This window comes from Cavia porcellus, unplaced genomic scaffold (assembly GCF_034190915.1).
Source record: "Cavia porcellus strain 051 isolate PalLab524CR breed Dunkin Hartley unplaced genomic scaffold, mCavPor4.1 scaffold_10, whole genome shotgun sequence".
Lineage (NCBI taxonomy): Eukaryota > Metazoa > Chordata > Mammalia > Rodentia > Caviidae > Cavia > Cavia porcellus.
The window spans coordinates 19,723,365-19,741,618 of NW_026947493.1; the positions used below are offsets into that span (position 1 = coordinate 19,723,365).

Here is an 18,254-nt window from a genome sequence, read left to right on the forward strand (position 1 = left end):
GCACACAGGAGAGGGAGAACTGTGGTTTCTGTGGGAAGGAATAGAAGAAGTGAAGTGAGAAAGATTGGCTTATTTGAATAATTTTGGCTGGCTGCCAGATGGTGGCCATTCCCACTTGTCTGGTATTTGGTCCTGGAATGATTAAAGCAGGCAGGTTATAGTCTAGAATGGGAGGGTGCCACATAGGTGGGCGTAGAGTGTGGAGACTGGAATGGCTTGATTTGTATTTACAAATGTGCTGGAGGGCAGGTTGTTTACTATCTCTCAGGAGCTGGCTACTCCTGGGAGGGATAGTTCCAATATGCCGTACCTCGCCTTATCCACGTTAAAGAATCAGAATAGAGGAATAAAAGACACAGTTCAGTGATGCTTGCTTCCCTTCTCCCGTGTCAATGGTCCCATCTCCTCCCAAACTACCTGCATCCCAATTCTTCTCTCAGTCTGTTGTTTTTTAGGGGGAATCTAAACACTTTAGACAGAGTGACTTGGAATAATCTGGATTTTAGACTGATAAACTAAGCTGGTGGTAGTGAGGAAAAAGAGATTCTCTAGGATGTTCAGAATATCTTTAGACTTGAAAACATGTTAGTTGGATAGAACTGTATTATACCCATAAACATACCTATACCTTTCATCCAAAACAAATGTATTCCTAATTTTGATTATCAAAACTGCTCGAGTGAGGTGCTGATGCCAGATTGTATCATCCCATGATTGGAAAATATTCAGGAAATGTAAAAACTGGTCATCAAACTGCAAATAGTTTCAAATTGGCCATGATGGGAATATTTAAATTACCCATATTGGAAAACACTGCAAATCAAGGCTCCCCTCCCACCCCAGAAAGCTACTTTACCAACCCTGTGCCACTGCTATAGTAGAAAGGTTATGAATAAAAGAACATAGTGTCATGGAATTTTAGTGTTGAGAGAGTGATCAGGGACCTCTACTCAGAACTCCTATTTCACATATAGGCAATGAAGCTGTCCAAAAAAGAGGTGAGAATAGACAGCAATGCGTAAGTTAACAAAAATCTTGTTAATAAGGCTCCTTGGAAATGTAATACCTGTGCTAGGACATTAGAATGTATAAATATGTGTTGGCATATTTTTCATTTTCAGATTTTATTTGCAGTGTGTGGGGATGTGAAAAAGAAGGAATATCTTATATAGTATTTACTATTGACAGTTCAGTTTAATACAATCATTTTGGCAAAGTCTGGAAAATAAAAAGTTCCCTGAGCATTCGCTGACACTGTAAATATGGAAAGTCTGTTACTGAATAGCAGCTAGGAGATGCCAAGAGGGGATGTTGTGACAAAAATCTCAACCAAATATTGATATGAACATATTTGTGTTTGTCTGAAAATATGTTCTCTCCGTATGGGAAAGAAAACTGTAGGAGAGAAACACAAACAACACATTGAAGAAATGTTGAGTGGAGAAGCTGTTTATCTGCCAGTGCGAACCACCCCTCTCCATTCTGTGAATTTCCCTAGAGAGGGTGTCGTGAAATTTACTTACACAAATAGGGAGCCAAACTTCCATTTCAAGGAAAAGTGACAGATTTCAAGGACTGCTATTTGGTGAGTGTGAAAACATACACAATATGGTTTTGCTCAGAGCAGGTATTTCACTTGAACACTGGGATTTTTAAACCACCGAGGAAGGCTAGGTGATTTTATTTTTAGAAATCTGTGTATACTTGTGTATTAACTTATGGAAATTTATATTGGGTTCATTATCTTGGTTTCCAAGACCTCAGTATGTTTTGAACTCAGTGGATCCAACAAAGAATTTATCCCACATCTTTAGTCTGCACATCAGAATCTAGATTGAGAAAAATCAGGTTACTATCCTCTTAACAGTCTTTACTTTCCTATTTTATGTATGGAACATATTGAGATATACTAAATGTTGATGTCCTCCCAAAATCCATATTTTGAAACCTAATCCCGAATGTGAGGGTATTTGAAGGTTTGGGAAATAAACAGTTTGAAGGTAAAGCCCTCAGGAACAGAACTGTCACCTCTATAAAAGGGATTCCAGAAATTCCCTTATATCTTCCACTGAGCAAAATCACACAAAGAAGACTATCATCTGTGAACAAGAAAGAGCCCCTGCTAGGTACTAAGCTGTTTACATCTTTTTCTTGGGGAATAAATTTCTCTTGTGTATAAGCTCTTAATCTATGGTGTGTGTGTGTGTGTTTTTTTTTTCTGCAGGAATGGATAACATATATATTATTCAGATTAACTAAAAGAAAGAGATCAAGCTAGAAAGGTGAAAAATAAAGCAATCAAAATACATTATACAAGTTCAGCCATTAAGTATATCTCCATTGAGGGACAAGTACCTGACCAAGATCACCTCAAAACACTCTAGGTCATCAAAAAGAAAGGCAGTTACAACAAAGAGGAGCATAAGCAAGGTAGACAACCAAATATAATGTGGTACCCCAGAAAGGATCTTGTAACAGAAAAACAGCATTAGGGAAAAGCTGGAAGAATTTAAATAGGGCTGGGATGTAGCTCAGTGGCACAGCACCTACCTGGCAAGTAAACAAACGTGAGATCTTGAGTTCAATTCCTGGTACACACACACACAAAGAATTTAAATAAAATATGGACTGTAGTTAATAAACCTGTACCAATCTTGATTTATTTATTGTGATAAACACATCATCAATTAATGTTGAATATTAATAATAAAAACCGGGTGTGGGGTAACTCTATATAATATCCTTGCAGTAATTCTATAAGTTTAAAACAGTTCTACTGAAAGTTTCAAACCCTAGATATCTAATAAGATTATTAGAAGCTTACTTTTGAGAATAACTTTTAACTTTTAGCTTTTTGTTTTGTTTTACTCTACTTTCTGTTTGCATACAATCTTATATTGCTGTTCTTAGGAGAAGGAACCACATGCTTAATGCAAGGGATGAGAGAGAAGAGAAATTAAATATTCCAAAGTAAAAATCAGCAGTGACCATTGAAGAGTTTGAGGCAACAATGAAGAGCTGTCAGATGAGTTCTGACAGTAATAATACTCAACAACCAAACCAGTGAGTATTTCCTGAATGGGAATTCTCTTGTCCTCAATGAAAACTGTACCATGGGAAGTACTTTAGTAGAAAGAAACTAAGATGTAAAGTTTAACTCTTCTTTATAAGGCTCTTGTGGCAGAAAGGTGGCCACTTGGCAATGAAGAATACTTCCCATGCCTGTGCTTATTTTCTGTGTATATCTCTTTTTGTGATAGTCACCAACAGTGACCATGATCTTCCTTCCTGTCTGTGTTCTTCATATCAAAAGCAGCTATCTAATTTCTCTTCAGTCTGGGTCAGGCTGAGTGGCTTGCTTCAGCGATGCAATGGGAAGGAACTGACTTTCTGATACCTCTTAGGCTGCATGCAAGTTTATGGCTATGCTGGGCCACCTGGGATGCTGGATCCAGGGCATGTGCCCTCAGGAGTCTGCTTGGAACTAATTACCACAATGCAAAAAGAGCAAGCCGCATGGAAAGGTTGCATACAGATACTCCTTATGTCAGTCCACGATGGACTTCCTGAACCACAGAACCAGCATTCATTGTTCAAATCAGGTAGCCATTTGGATGTCCAGCCCAGGTGAACCAACCCATGATTCCAGGGCCAGCTACCATGTGACTAAGTCTGTGTCAGAGAGTCCATGCAAAAATAGCTTAGAGGAGCACTGGCTACTAATGATAAGACATTTACATTCTGATCTTACAGTTCAGGGACTGAAGTTGGTAAAGCTTATTGAAAGGTTTTGACCTACAGGAATTTACAATTGATCATATTTTCTCTGAGGTTTTTTTTTTTTTTTTTTTTTTTTTTTGTCTTTTTCATTTTTATCAGTACTGGGGATCGAACTCACGACTGCCTGCTTGCAAGGCAGACGCTTATGCCACTGAGCTAAATCCCCAGCCCCTTTTCTCTCAGTTTTAATACCTCTTTCATTGCTTAAAATTACAGAACTCTACACAAGAGTTGGGACAACATTTAAAAAATTAATAAAATGTACTTTTTTGGTTGCTGTCATTGTATAGCATATTTCTGTGTCTAAAAGAAAGAAAGAAATTAAGGGAGGGAGCTAGCAAATAGCTGGTAGCTGTGATTGACTGTCTTTTGAAATTTACTCTTCCATATCTCTGAGTGTTTACTAAGAAAACTAAACAAAACCTATCAAATCTCTACCACAATATTCCAAGCACTCTTCTATGAGTGTCACTCATAGTTAACTAATTTAATATTCAAAACCACTCTGTAAGTGGGGTTGTATTATCATTCTTATTGTACAGTTGGAGAAACTGAAGCACAGATTATTTAAGAGATTTGTCCAAGGTTTGCTGGTTGATTTCGAGCCTAAGGCATCTGATTCTAAAACTCATAATTGCTGCTCAAAATTTGCAAAGGTTAATAAGGTGCATTTCCATTTTGTTATTTTTTATATTTTGTTATTTATATTATTTATTTCTTTATATACTTAATCTACACTTATAGTTAGCTATATATAGTATTCAGCTCATCATTAATTGCTTAACATAGCTAATTTTTTATTTTAAAGGGGGTAAAATTAAACACAACAAAACAGAACAAAATATGACATAAGAAAGCAATATAAGAGATATAAATTTCAAAGCTAGATGATCTGAGATCTTCACTGTCTATCATATTGTCTCTTGTTTTCTTCCAAATAGTTGTCCATGTCTTCACATACAGATAATTCACCCAAAAAAAAAAAATAGTAAAAAACTGATTCGAACAGAATGAGGAAGGCGTTTTAGGTCTTCAAAATCAGACAATAGGGAATTCACTAATGGCTGTCATAGTCTCTCATTCTCTTCAAAATAGCTGTCCATACTTTCATGTATGTTGAAGTTCAACAAAACAAAACAGGTGCTTGGTTTCCTGGTGCTCCAGGTCCCAGTATAGCATAGGTCCCAGTCAATGCTGGAGGCTCCCATCCTGAGCCACCAGAGCCTGCCACGCTCACAGCTGCTCACTGGGGGGTGAGCGGTGTGTGTGTGTGTGTGTGTGTGTGTGTGTGTAAGAGGTTGCTTGGTTTCCTGGTGCTCCAGGTCCCAGCATGGCATGGGTCCCAGTAAACACTGGTGGCTCCTGTCCTGGGCCACCAGAGCCTGCCATACACACAGCTGCTCATTGGGGTTGGGGGGTGCTTGGTTTCCAGATGCTCCAGGTCCCAGCATGATGCAGGTCCCAGTAAATGACGGTGGCTCTCATCCTGGGCTGCTGCAGCCTGCCATGCTCACAGCTGCTCATGGTGGTGGTGGGGATTTGCTTCAAGCTGTTTCTTTCTAATGAACTGACCATTTCACTGCCCAAGGTCTGAAATGGCCAACAGACCATAGAAAGACTTCTCTTTAGGCTCCTGCTTGAAACCAACAGCATCAAGAAACTGCTAGCCTTAATTCAGGTCCAGCAATGTAGCTATTTTCAAACACCTTATAGCAGTATCTGTAATCCTTGTGTGTAAAAATATGAAAAATGTCATAAATATGTCCTTTATAGAATTTTCAGCTTTTATAAGTAGAAAGCATTTGAAAGCAGCAAAACTGAGAACAAACAGCAGCATCAAAAATAAAGCTATAGAGTTAGTCTTAGCTCTGCATCTTGGCTTTAGCTCTTGGGCAAATTATGTAATTTCAGTTTCCTCTTGAGGTAAGAAGCATCAGCGCACTTCACTGCAAGGTCATGGGAACTAAGTGGAACTTGGGACATTAAATACCTGTCACATAGTAAGAAAAGCAGTTGAGCACCCTGATTAAAACCTTGGAATTTAGAGTCAGACACACTGGGATCTCAAATGTTCCTTGGATGAGGCGTTCTATGTCTGCAACTTTGGGCAAATTACTTATTAATTGTTAAATGACTTATTAATTATTAAATGAGATTGTGCTTACTGCATGTCTGGTATGTAGGAGAACCCCTAGAATTTGGTTATGTGATGTCAGCTCCTATCCTTTCTACTTTATTCCAGTCCATAGCCCATCCTTTGGGAAAAATTGACTTGCTTGTGTGAATAGAGGCTTTTATTCACAATTTCTAAATTAAGGAATAATAGAGAGGCAGTAACATTATCATCTTAGTGTGTATTTTTGTATAACAAGATATGTCACAGTTCCATCACTCACCCACTATTCTATAGTCAAATTCTACTCTATATCCTTGGTAACCAATAGTTTGTTTTATAACCCTTTCATTTTGCAGTTTCAAATATATTACATAATTGCCATCATACATCACATGTCATGCTGACTTGTTTCACTGACTATACGACTTTGAGATCCATTTTCTGTATATTTTAATTAATTTTTAAAATATGTTCTTGTCTATCTGTTGCTTTATGATCATGGTGAAGGTGAACTGGTGGAGGATGGAATCTCAAAAGCCTTGCTTAGCAATTATTTTGCTCTGTAGTTCTTGAGGCACTACCAAAACAAAACTGAACGTCAAAAGACTCACAGTACCAAAAAACACTGAATATCAGTTCCAATAAATTTAAAATACTACTAAAAACATTAATATTCTTCTCATTTTGTACAATTTTTAAAGAAAAATCACTATGTTGCCATCTTTCTCCCTAACACAGCTCATTTTACTTTCTTTACTGACTTGACTTCACAAATTTGTAGCATCGCATTTGGATTTCGGTGTCTTAGATACCATTTTGAGCACTTCCACCCTCTGTCTGTAGCCGAAATGTGATTTATACATTCCTGCTGACTCCATACATGCTAGCTGGCAATGAATTGAGATGAGACCTGCTGAGGAGAATCCGTTGACAGTAGGAACTCAGGAAGATCAGCGGGCTTATGTAAAATGGATCATGATCTTTCCCATACTTTCCCCCTCATTTTAAGTCTCAGAGAATTTAAATTTTGATTTTCCAGCACTTAGTGAAGGTCTAAAACAAGGGTGTAGAAGAAAAGAGCATGTATGAAATTGTGTTTTCTTTGCCCAAAGTTGAGATGGAGGAGGGAACATTAGGGATAATTAGAGTGAAATAGAGACAGCAGAATTTGGAGGAATTAAAACTATTATAGTTTTTACTGACCTACTGCAATAATTTTTCTTAACTACTATTCCAAGCTCAAAGTCTTTAGCTGAAATTTTTATGCTTTTCTGCTACAGAAACTGCTAAGTGATCCTGAATATTCATTCTGACAGTAATGTAGTAGCCCAATGGAAGGGATTGTTTATTTTGCAAGTATTTTTGAGTGTTTATTGGCATGGAGTTAGATGTAGGAGTCAAATGGAAAGCAAACCAATCAGCTCTTGCCTGTATGGAATTTATAAGCTAGTGGAATTTTCTGAATATATTGTAACCTGATAATAACCTCTGAAGACTATTCATCTATTCAACGAAGCATCATTCAAGGTCTGGCTCATTTTGATAGGAGGAGGACTATATGGGAAGTGAAGCATTTGTTTGAAAAATGAAAAAATAGGATATTAGAGACGTAGATTCTCTTACATCCTATATACACAGGTGTAAAACTTATTGTGATTTCATTTATCTAATTTTTTCATATATTATCTCTTTTTTTCAAAGGATTTGAGGTGACTTATGAAATATAGAAGTATAACAAGATAAGTGACACAAGCAAACAACAACTAAGCAAAAGAAAAGGTAATTTTACCAACTGAATTAAGATAAAGTCAAGACAGGTAGTGAAATATTAGAATAAAATTAAAGTTAAATTGTTGAAGTTGAATCTTAAATTCATAGTTTAAAAAGTGGATTTTCTACGGTTGTGTGCTTGCAAGTCATAAATTTGGACTGACTCTGATAAGCAGCAGGAAACAAGATAGGTCCCATGGTTCACAGTACAAACACAAGGGGCTGGGGATTTAGCTCAGCGGCATAAGCGCCTGCCTTGCAAGCAGGCAGTCGTGAGTTTGATCCCTGGTACCGATAAAAACGAAAAAGACAAAAAAACAAAACAACAACAACAAAAAACACACAGTACAAACACAATAAAAGCAACTTTGATACTGAGATATATGGGACATTTCTTCTATGAGTCTTTTGAGGAAATTATAAAGGCATTAATGTAAGTAAATATCTGTTTCTATTGTCAAATATCACCTATAGTAACTTGAACATGGGAGGTTTACAAAGAAGACATTCATGAATTTTCCATGGTTTTCTGATAAACTCATGTAATGCCACATGGCAGACTTCTCTAGATATTTACCAATAAAAGTGAGGAATCTGGCTTCTTGGGAACACCAGAAAGGGACCAAGGTTTCCCAACCTCTGGCCTGTCCAGGAGTCTGGCCAGTGGGGATTGCGCTTCTTGCTCATGCCCCAGGGTAGAGACCACTGGCTACAGTACCGCATGATGGAGCTGGTCCTGGCCTTATCAGCTGCTGTAGCATTCTTTCACTCAATGACAGTTCTCTGTTGCTGTGGAAACGGTCCTCAAAACTCCTTGTTTGGCACCTCTGCTCTAGGACATCTATGTTGACTGGTCATTGTTGGTGTTTTACTCAGTATTGGCATCTTCTATGGGCAATGGAATGAAGGCTTTTCCTCTTAAATTCTGAAATAAAAGCAAAAAAAAATCATCTTGTTTTCCCAGCTCGTTTTTACCAGTTTCATTAACCTGGGTCATTGTCTTTTTGTTTTTGCCAAGAAGTCTCTTTTTGCAGAGGAACTTAATACAGGTCTCTGGAGATTCCTCTATAAGCCCCCATTTGTGCTGTTTTCTATCTCAACCTTTTGTTTTCTCAAATCTTAGCCAGATTGTGAAGTCTCAGGGTCCTGGCTCTCTTTATATAAACTGTAGCCACAGTTTTCCTCTGCTTTACTTGTGGATCTAAGCCTTAGAGCTCTTATCATAACGTCTAACTAATTCTGATATTTCATCTCCTAGGAGGCTAATCAGTCCACATCTCAATAATACGACAGTTTGCCTCAGTCTATCTGCTTACCCAGATAGGCCAGAATTAACTTATCTAATCAAATTCAACCAATTAGTTTGTCAGTAGTAATTTTTAGTGTTTTCTATGTGCTTGGTATTGCTTCAGGTGCCGAAAAACAGTGGTAAACTGACTTCCTATCTTCTTCTGGCGATAATAAAGCAGAAACACATTTAGCAGGCAAACAGATTAGATTGTCTCCGGAATTTTCACTAGCCCTAAAATTTAGGACTGAAAGCTCCTCTTTTAGTCTCTGATTTAGAAAAGTTGGATTGATTATAACTAGCAGGAGTATATAGTATCTATTTAAATATTGCAGTAGCCACATATGTTTATTTTTTTGCCACATATGTTTATACACACCTACAATCCCAGCTACTCTGGAGGCAGAGGTAGGAGGATGGCAAATGCAAGAGCAGTCACTAGTTTTTGTCTTGAAATAGAATAAACAGGACTAATGACGTGGTTCAGCACTGAAGCACTTACCTAGCACACATAACGCCCTGGTTCAATCCCCAGTGCCGCACAAAGAATGTATTATGGTTTCATTTTAGTAGCATTTTTCACTGATTGTTAACTTTCACTGTGGAAAATTTTCTACACAAACCTTGTTCCCTCTTATTCCTGGTATCCATGTCCCAGACTTTTGTAAGAATGACAACTTGATATCCTGTGCAGATAATGGTTAAGTACATCTGGACATTGTAGTGAAAATTAATGGTTAAGTACATCTGGATATTGTAATGAAAATTAAAATCCTGGGGCAGGAATGATCTCAGACAATTCATACACCTTCATTCTCTCTAGCACTTAATTTCTTCCTGTGTACAGTGGGTGAAAATATTTTAATTTTGTTTTTTTTGCTTGTGAGATCAAAGCAGTCAGTAAATGATCTCTATTATTATTACTTAACAGCAACCCTAACCTTATAAAATTAAAGAAGGTATATTGTTAATGCCATTCTTGGACATATTTTCTCTAAGTTAAATTAATGATTTCCAGTTGTACTGTGCATTTTGACCTGACTGCACAAATTACTTTGAATATTTTAGTTTGAAAAATATTGAAGACCTAAGTGGGTTAAAAAATGAAATTGGAATTGGTACCTGTAAAAATGTTTGCTGACAAGGCTCTAATGAAAGTAAAAATAGCTATAAAGGAGTCATTTACACCAAGCTGATTCAGATCCTAGTGAAAAGTGACCACAGTGTTTATTTCAGTCGTTGATCTGGTTTCTATTTCAAAAAATGACTTGAGTAAAGCCATCTCTCCTGGATTTTTTTTTTTTTTTCATACTGGGGATTGAACTCACAATATCATGCTTTCCAGGTAGGTGCTCATGCTGCTGAGCTAAATCCCCAGCCCTGTCAATTGGCTTTGTGTAGAACATTATGAGGCTGAACTGGGACCGTGCCAGGGAAACTTTCAGAGAAGCAGCAGGCTGGCAACTAATTCAGTCTAAGGAACTCGGGAGTGGTCACGAGGAGTTCAGCTGGGAGCCACCAGAGCTAAAGTCCTCATTATAAAATACAGTTGCAGTTAAGAAGCACCCATCTCTCAGAGAAGAGGCATGTTAACAGATTTTCACAAATCTTGTCTGTTTCAGTTAGAGTTCATTCTTCACGATGATATATTCTTCCCCAAGATTATTTTCATTGAGCTAACGATAGGTATGTTGGTCATGATCATGTCAAAGAATCATTTAGCTCTTAGGTTTTCCTGGGGAAACACTTTCAAAAAAAGATACTTCAAGTAATCTAGTGAAAAATCAGTATTCATATTCAGTGTAAGATTAACTCATTGACAAACCTACCAGCATTATGGGATCAGAAGAAATTTCCATTTCTTTCCTCTGTGTTGTCCTTCAAAAAATAATTCAAACGTGATTAATGTTTAAAATACTATTTCGTTGTTATTAAGCTCATTTAAAGAAAAATACACTACATTTTCACATGAACTTGAAATCTGCTTCTTTGTGATTTCAATATGTCCTGTAATTCCACTTGCTTTTTAAATGGGGGCAGGTAAATAGCTTCAATGTTGCCTGGTAAAGGAACATATTACACTTAGAAATACTTCATTATTTCTATTCTTCTTTCTCTTCATAACCTGCCTGACATGCCCTAAAATAGCACTGGGAGTTGATCTAGGAGAAGACACTGTTCACTGTATAAAAGTTTTGGACAGATGACTGTTTTCTTTTTTTCAGTCTTTATTATTATAGCAAAGTACAGATAGTATAAAATCTGTGATATTTTAACCATATTTAAGTTTACAGCTCATCAGTATTATATTTCTTCATATTGTTGCACAGCCATCACTACCACTCAGTTCTATAACTCATTTATCTCACAAAACTAAATCTTCATACCCATTAGGCATTCCTATTTTCTTCTAGTCTGTATTCCCCTGGAAACCACCACTCTACACTCTATCACTTTGATTTTAACTGCCCTAAATACTTCAGCTAAGTAAACTCATATATAGTGTTTGTATTGTTGTGACCACTTTATTTCACTTAGCATAAGGTTCTCAAGATTTATCTATGTTATAGCATGCTTCACAGTTCCTATCTTTTTAAAGACTGGTGGTATCCCATTGCGTGTATGTATCACATTTTGCTTCTACATTTAAACAATTATTCTTTCATATCAGAAAGCTAAGTACCAGAACTCAAGCACTAGACAGAACTCTAATAAGTAATCTTCAATTTCATGTGAACGAATGGCATAAAAATAACAATAAACTAACCTGTGCATGGCCATTAGATTTGGTGAAATTTAAAGACTGACATCAAAAAATATGGATACACCTACTTGCATAATGCTAAAGGAAATAAATCAGAACCAAAGGATTAAATATCACAATGTTTCTCTTCCATGAAAAGTTCAAAGTATAAATAACTTAAAGGGCAAAATGAAAATGTAAATAGCAAACAGTGAAATGTACTTTGTGTAGATGAGTAAGGGATCTGGAAACGAAGGAAAAAGATAGGTGGAAGGGGAAAGGGGAAATTAAAAGGATACTGTACCAGTTCCAATACTTATTAAGTATTGCAAATCATATTAATAAAAAATGAAGACTGACATTACTAAATATTTTCAAAGATATATAGTAAGAGGATTCTAGTATGTTGCTGGTTAGAATATAATTTAGAAAAATCAATTTACTAACTGTTCAACGATATCTATTAATGTTGGTATAAATATTTCAACTCGGGCTAGGAATTTAGCTCAGCGGCCTAAGTGCCTGCCTTGCAAGCAGGCAGTCGTGAGTTTGATCCCTGGTACCGATTTAAAAAAAAAAAAAATTCAACTCAACAGCTCTGCTCCAAGTCATGTACCTAACAGAAATTTGAACATATGAATGGTAAGTCACTTGTTTTTAGTGTGAAAAGTAGTGAAAAGGGATTAACATTTCCCTAGAGAAACTGGATCTATTCGGAGGAACGTTCTTCTTGCTTATCAGATTTTTCTATTAATACAGTCTGAAAAGAACAAAAAGAAAAAAAAACTGTACGTATGTGCACCAAAAAACATGTATAAGAATGCTTATAATAATACTTGTCTTCTATTTTTCTTTTCTTTCCTTTTCTTTCTTTTTTTTTTTTTTTTTTTTTTTTTTTTTTTTTTGAGGAGGGGTGGTCCTAGGGATTGAACTCAGTGACTTGAGCGTGACTGAAAACTACTAAAATGCCTATCAGTAGAAAGGATGAATAAATTATTGGAATAAATGAACAAACTATAACTATATGCAGCAACAATAATACTAAGCAAAAGTGTCAAATACAAAAGAGTACAGGATGCATAACAGAAAAAAATCTGACAAAATTGGTGACACATGCCTGTAATCCCAGAACTGAGAGATTGAGTCAGGAAGATCACCACAAATTCAGGGCAGCTGAGTACATAATAAGTTTGAGACTGGCCTGAACTACAAGGCAAGATGCTGTCTCAAATGGCACAAAACAAAACACTGCAAAATTCATTTATAATTATAGAAGTCAAGACCCTACCTTTGGAGACTTGAGTATTGATTGACAGGGGGAACGAAGATTTTTTTTTTTGTAGTGTTTTGTTTGATCTGGGTAGAAGTTATGTGATTATATTTATGTTGTAAATATTTATTGAGTTGCAAAATTAGGATATATATTTTTTCAATATATATTTTTGAAAATAAACACATACTTTAAAATGACTGAATTTTAAAAGTATCATGTGTGTTATATATAAATGCTCACAGAGTATGTGCAATTATGTTCTATTATATAAAAATGCATATCCTTTGCTTTTACAATATTATTTAACAGACAATTACATCTAAAAAGAGACAATTTTGTATATTTATTTTCCTCCCATTTATTCCAAAATTTCCCAAAAAGACAGCTTACCTAATCGAATGAAAGAGAGACACAATATGCTCAGGTATTGACCAGAACAGAAGATAATACAGTAAAAAATAACAATCTTTTTTATTTTTTACTTCAAAAGTTACAATACTAGTTTCTTTATTCATTGAGCTACTGAAAGGGGACTTGCCTATCCAAAAATAAGGTTTTTGTTATGGAAAGGACCTTAGACTTTACTGTATTGACTTTCTTTATTTCATAGAGAAGGAAAGACACAAGTACCTCAAAGTTTGAGAATGGCTGGATCAGGATGAAACTTTGTTTCCTGCCTCTTAGTTTAGTGCTTTTCAGGAGCAGCCTCTGGTTGGTTTGCAAGGCTATGATAGAACCCTGAACTTCAAGAGGAAAAATCTCACTGAGAAGGTAGCTTGAAAAAGCTAAGAATTCTTCATTACTTCCTGGGTTCACGTTCTTCTGCCTCACAGATCTGCAACTTTTGAGAGACAAGTGTCCTTTGGATGCTGGCACTTGGTATCTGCCATGAGAGAGGAAGAAATCATGCCATGCCAGCTGTGAGTCCAGAGCTCCCGTAGCTGGGTCTATGCAGCTCTGTCCTTGGAAACCCACCAGCCACCAGCTCCCCAACCTCAGGTTCCTCTGCTGGAGGATGATAGACCAGGTGGAGCACAAATGAGCCCTTCTAGCCCCCAGTAGACTCAGTGCTTAAGCATAGACAGTGACAGAGCCTGACCTCAGTCAGAACGTCTAGGCCAAACCCAGTCCAAACTGCTGATGCGTGGAATTACAAGTGAAACAAATAGTTGAAGGTTTCTTTGTTCATTTTATAGCAAAAGTGAATAGATTGTATACCACCTGACCATTTTAAGATATTCCTCATTTATCAATGGCACTATCAATTGGTGTTCTTTCTGCTTAAAAAGAGAAAATCTTTTTGAATGAAACATACAAAAGGAGAGTTGGCATTTATAACATCTTTTCTTTTCTAAGCCAGTCAAATTTAGCAGTGTGTGGGGGGTGGTATATCAACTTCAGTAACACTAATGTTAATAAGTTCTGATAACCCACTGCCATCGGACCAGCCTTATAACATCTTTTTAAGTAGGGCTTGGGTACTTGCCCCTTTCTTTGGTGAAGCCATTTGGAGACATCTGATATTACGTAGTATTATGTTGTCCATTAATTTCTCTACATTTAACACAAGCAGGTGAAAATACTGTATGTTATTACCACTTTTTTTCTTTTAAAAATATCATCATTCAGGAATGACCTGGGGATATGATTCACTGTGCAGGTTGGGACTTTAACTTGTCACGGTTATGAGTTCAACATCATGCCCTCAGAAGCATTTGCAGCTTTGGAAAATGCCTGGAAGAGATGCCTTTTGTTCCTGTAGACAAAAACTGAGGAATATTTCTTTCAGGAGAAGTAGATATTCATTCTGACCTTTTCCTGCTATTCTGCCCGTTCCTTGGGCACTGTGTGTACTGCTGATGACCATGGCCTTGAGCCAGAGGGAGGGAAGTCTCACCATATTGTTGTCAGAGTCGATAAGCAGTGGGGCACATGAAAGGGAAATGCTCCAGGATTTGTGGGCTTCTTAAGCTCAGAGACACTCTTTTTTGATCCAGCTAACAGGGACTAATGGAAGCAATAAAACTCACGCTCATTAGTGAATCTCAGGCTCCCAGCACCCTGGTGGGAGGGTGGCTGAGCAAAGAGACAAGTGTAGTGGCTTCTATTTCCTTCTTTAAAACACATGTCTCATGCACACACAAACACACACACACACACACACACACACACACACACACACGCATGCACATCCCACTTCAAACGTGTGACAGCTTTAGGAACAGGGTTGCTATTATATAAAATTAATGAAAAATGGTCACAGTGAATTTCATTCCCATAATTTTTGTTTGTTAGGTTTTTTTCTAACTAGAAATCTATTGTTTTTCTAACTAAAATCTATAGCTTTTCTAACTAAAAATCTATTGTGTGCAAGGTACTGTGCTAGGTACTGCCATAAGAGCACAAAAAGGGACTATAAGTTGCATAAAAGATAAGAGTATTAATGGAACAACATATGTGACCAAAGCTAGTAATTATGAAAAACTCCAGAGAAGAAATATGATGAATCAGAATGCGTGTTTTTCTGGGGAATTCTTGTTTTTGTTATGTACAGGCCTGTTCATTCTCGGTCGTTCATCTCTGTAACCAAAAGACTGACACAGTGGGGCTGGGCACCTCAGGACATGTGTCTCCACTGGACGCAGCAGCTGCTAAGAACAAAAAGGAGTCAGTAGAATAGATGGCTGGGTGTAAAGCCTGCCTGAGAGACACTGCCTAGAGAGAAAATGAGAGAAACAGAGCTGGTCATCTCCAACATACTCTGGAGAGATGAACTTGGTCTTCGATGTTTTTCTTTGCTGCTTTTCCCTCCCCAATTTTGACTCTTGAGTTAAGTTCCTCCTGTTTTATGCTGATAGGGTCACACTTGGCCTCTTCTTCTTGGGAAGAAATGCTGTTGGTATGTACTCTGTCTCCCTTCGTTTGCCAGTCCATCTCCAATCCCCTTTCTGAAAAAGTTCTAAGACTAACTCAGTCCCAGGTAGGTCAGAGCGAGCAGAGAAGTGGTGCACACTCCTGTACTACCAGCACTTTGGGAGGCTGAGATAGGAGCGGCTCAAATTTGAGCCCAGCCCAAGCAAATTAATGACTTAACAAGATCCTTTTTTTTTTTTTTTTTTTTTGTTTTGTCTTTTTCGTTTTTATCGGTACCAGGGATTGAACTCACGACTGCCTGCTTGCAAGGCAGGCGCTTATGCCGCTGAGCTAAATCCCCAGCCAACAAGATCTTGTCTCAAAATAAAAACTAAAAAAAGGCTGGAGATGTAACTCAGTGCCAAGGTTCTGAGTTCAATCCCCAATACTGACAGAGAAGGAATGAAAAAAGGAGAGAGAGAGAGAGAGAGAGAGAGAGAGAGAGAAACTTTTTTTCCCCTGTTCCTTGCTTTGTTCCTCAGGGCAAAAAGTTAAATGTATGTTTCTGGTGTTCTATTTAAGCTGACTAAAAGATCACTGGGAGTGGCTGAGTGAGGGGAGGGTGGTGAGTTGAATGGGTGAATTCTGCAAGAAGAAAGGCAAAAAGCTTTAGAGAAGGAATCTTGGAAAAGCCAGTAGGATTACCCCACACTGGGAAGTGTATAAAGTGCATGACTTTTAGCAGGTGCTCCCACACAGTGCTCCTGGGAGGAGGGAGGGTCTCGGAGAGGAATGACCAGCTGAATTGTGTGCAGTTTCTTCTAGCGCAGAAAGAAGTCCCCAAATCAGTTTTTGGCACTGAGGTGACATGTCTTCTCTGGCAAATTCATTTTATCAAAATAAAAACAGATCTGACATTATTCTTTTTTAAGTCTTCTTTTATTTTAAAGAGAAAGAAGAAAAAAACCCAGATAAACCAAGAAGCAAACAACCCTAAAAAAAAAAAAAAAAAAACAAACAACAAAAGCAAAATGAGAAAAAAAAAAAAAAAAGAGCCCGCTATATATGGATTTATCCTCAAAATAAGATGATAGGAATTTAACAGTGGTTGTGATACTGCACATCACTAACTTCAAAGCCCAGACCACTTGACACAGGTCTTTTTAAGTTTTCAACAGAACAAAATTCACAACTGCTTCATATATTTTGCTTACTGAGGAGCCCAAATGACTTACTCCGTTGTTCCCATTTTTGCTGCTGATTGAGAACAGAGGCCCATCAGTTAATAGATCCTCTAGAGTCACCACCAGCCTTTTTCACAGCCAGAAGAAGAAACAATGGCTCATTTGGTGGAGATGAAGATTCAAGAAGGCAAAAACATGGCAGGAAATTAAATCATTAGGCTTCCAGAAACGAATTCACATTTCCCTCTGAATATTGCGTGTTATTGATGATACTGCTCACAGTTTTCAGATATTCTTTTCATGGTTTTTAAAAATAAAAACAGTGTTGGAGCTGCATTTAGAGAATATGTTTCCTAATGGCATCAGGGCCCAGGGTAGGTGTTAAGTAATAATAAGACCAGCAGCAGAAGCGATGGCTAACAAGGTGCTAATTTGTCATACTGTTTAGAGTTTTAACTTCCTTTTGTGGTTAATCCATATGCCACCTGCTTAACAACTTTCTCTATTGATTTATGATTATTTCATTACAGATCACATCCTATTCACTCATCTCTTTAATTTTGTTAAGCACCAGAGCAAGTCACTGTAGGATTCAGGATGGGTCTTTGTCACCCCCAAGCTTGTGAACCATTCTAATAACCCTTTGGGTCAACCTGAAATATATACACACTTGTCCCAACTGCCCACACAGGGAAGCGATTTCTGAAAACAGATGTCCACTGCCCTGGGGCTGCTTGACAAGCCAACAATGAAAATCAATGTTGGTGATTCCTATGTTTTGATGGGGTGCAAAAGAGGCATGCTGCCATGCAGAAGGAGCCCGAGGGGCACAGAGCTAGGCAGGAGCGAGACCTTACAGATTCTTCCATTGCCAGTTTGCTTAATTTTGACACTATGGCCATTTTAGATAATCTCTGATTTAGGGGGCTGTTCTATGATTACAGAATTTTTAATAACATCTGTTGTCTCTATGTATCAGACACCTACTGTAAGCAGTCCCTTTACCCGTTACTTGGAAAAAATGTCTCTAGACCAGTGATGATGAACCTATGTCACACACCATGGTGGTGGGGGGAGCCCCAGCAGCCAAGCATCAGATAGCACTTGATTTTTCTAAACTAAAACCTTAACTGCAGCGTTGGCACTTTGCAATAAATAAATGGGTTTTGGGATTGCAATTTGGGCACTTGATCTCTCCAAGGTTTGCTGTCACTGTCTAGGCAGTGTTTTGGAGCAGTCCTGTCCCC

At 37.6% G+C, this 18,254-nt stretch overlaps 1 non-coding gene across 1 annotated transcript; it reads right to left on the minus strand.

Annotated features, from left to right (window-relative positions):
• Window positions 1-5,327: 5,327 nt before the first annotated feature.
• On the minus strand, window positions 5,328-5,464 carry LOC111754650 (small nucleolar RNA SNORA2/SNORA34 family). The gene has a single exon (XR_002789332.1). It is a non-coding gene; the product is annotated as a small nucleolar RNA SNORA2/SNORA34 family (small nucleolar RNA).
• Between the last annotated feature and the right edge of the window lie 12,790 nt (window positions 5,465-18,254).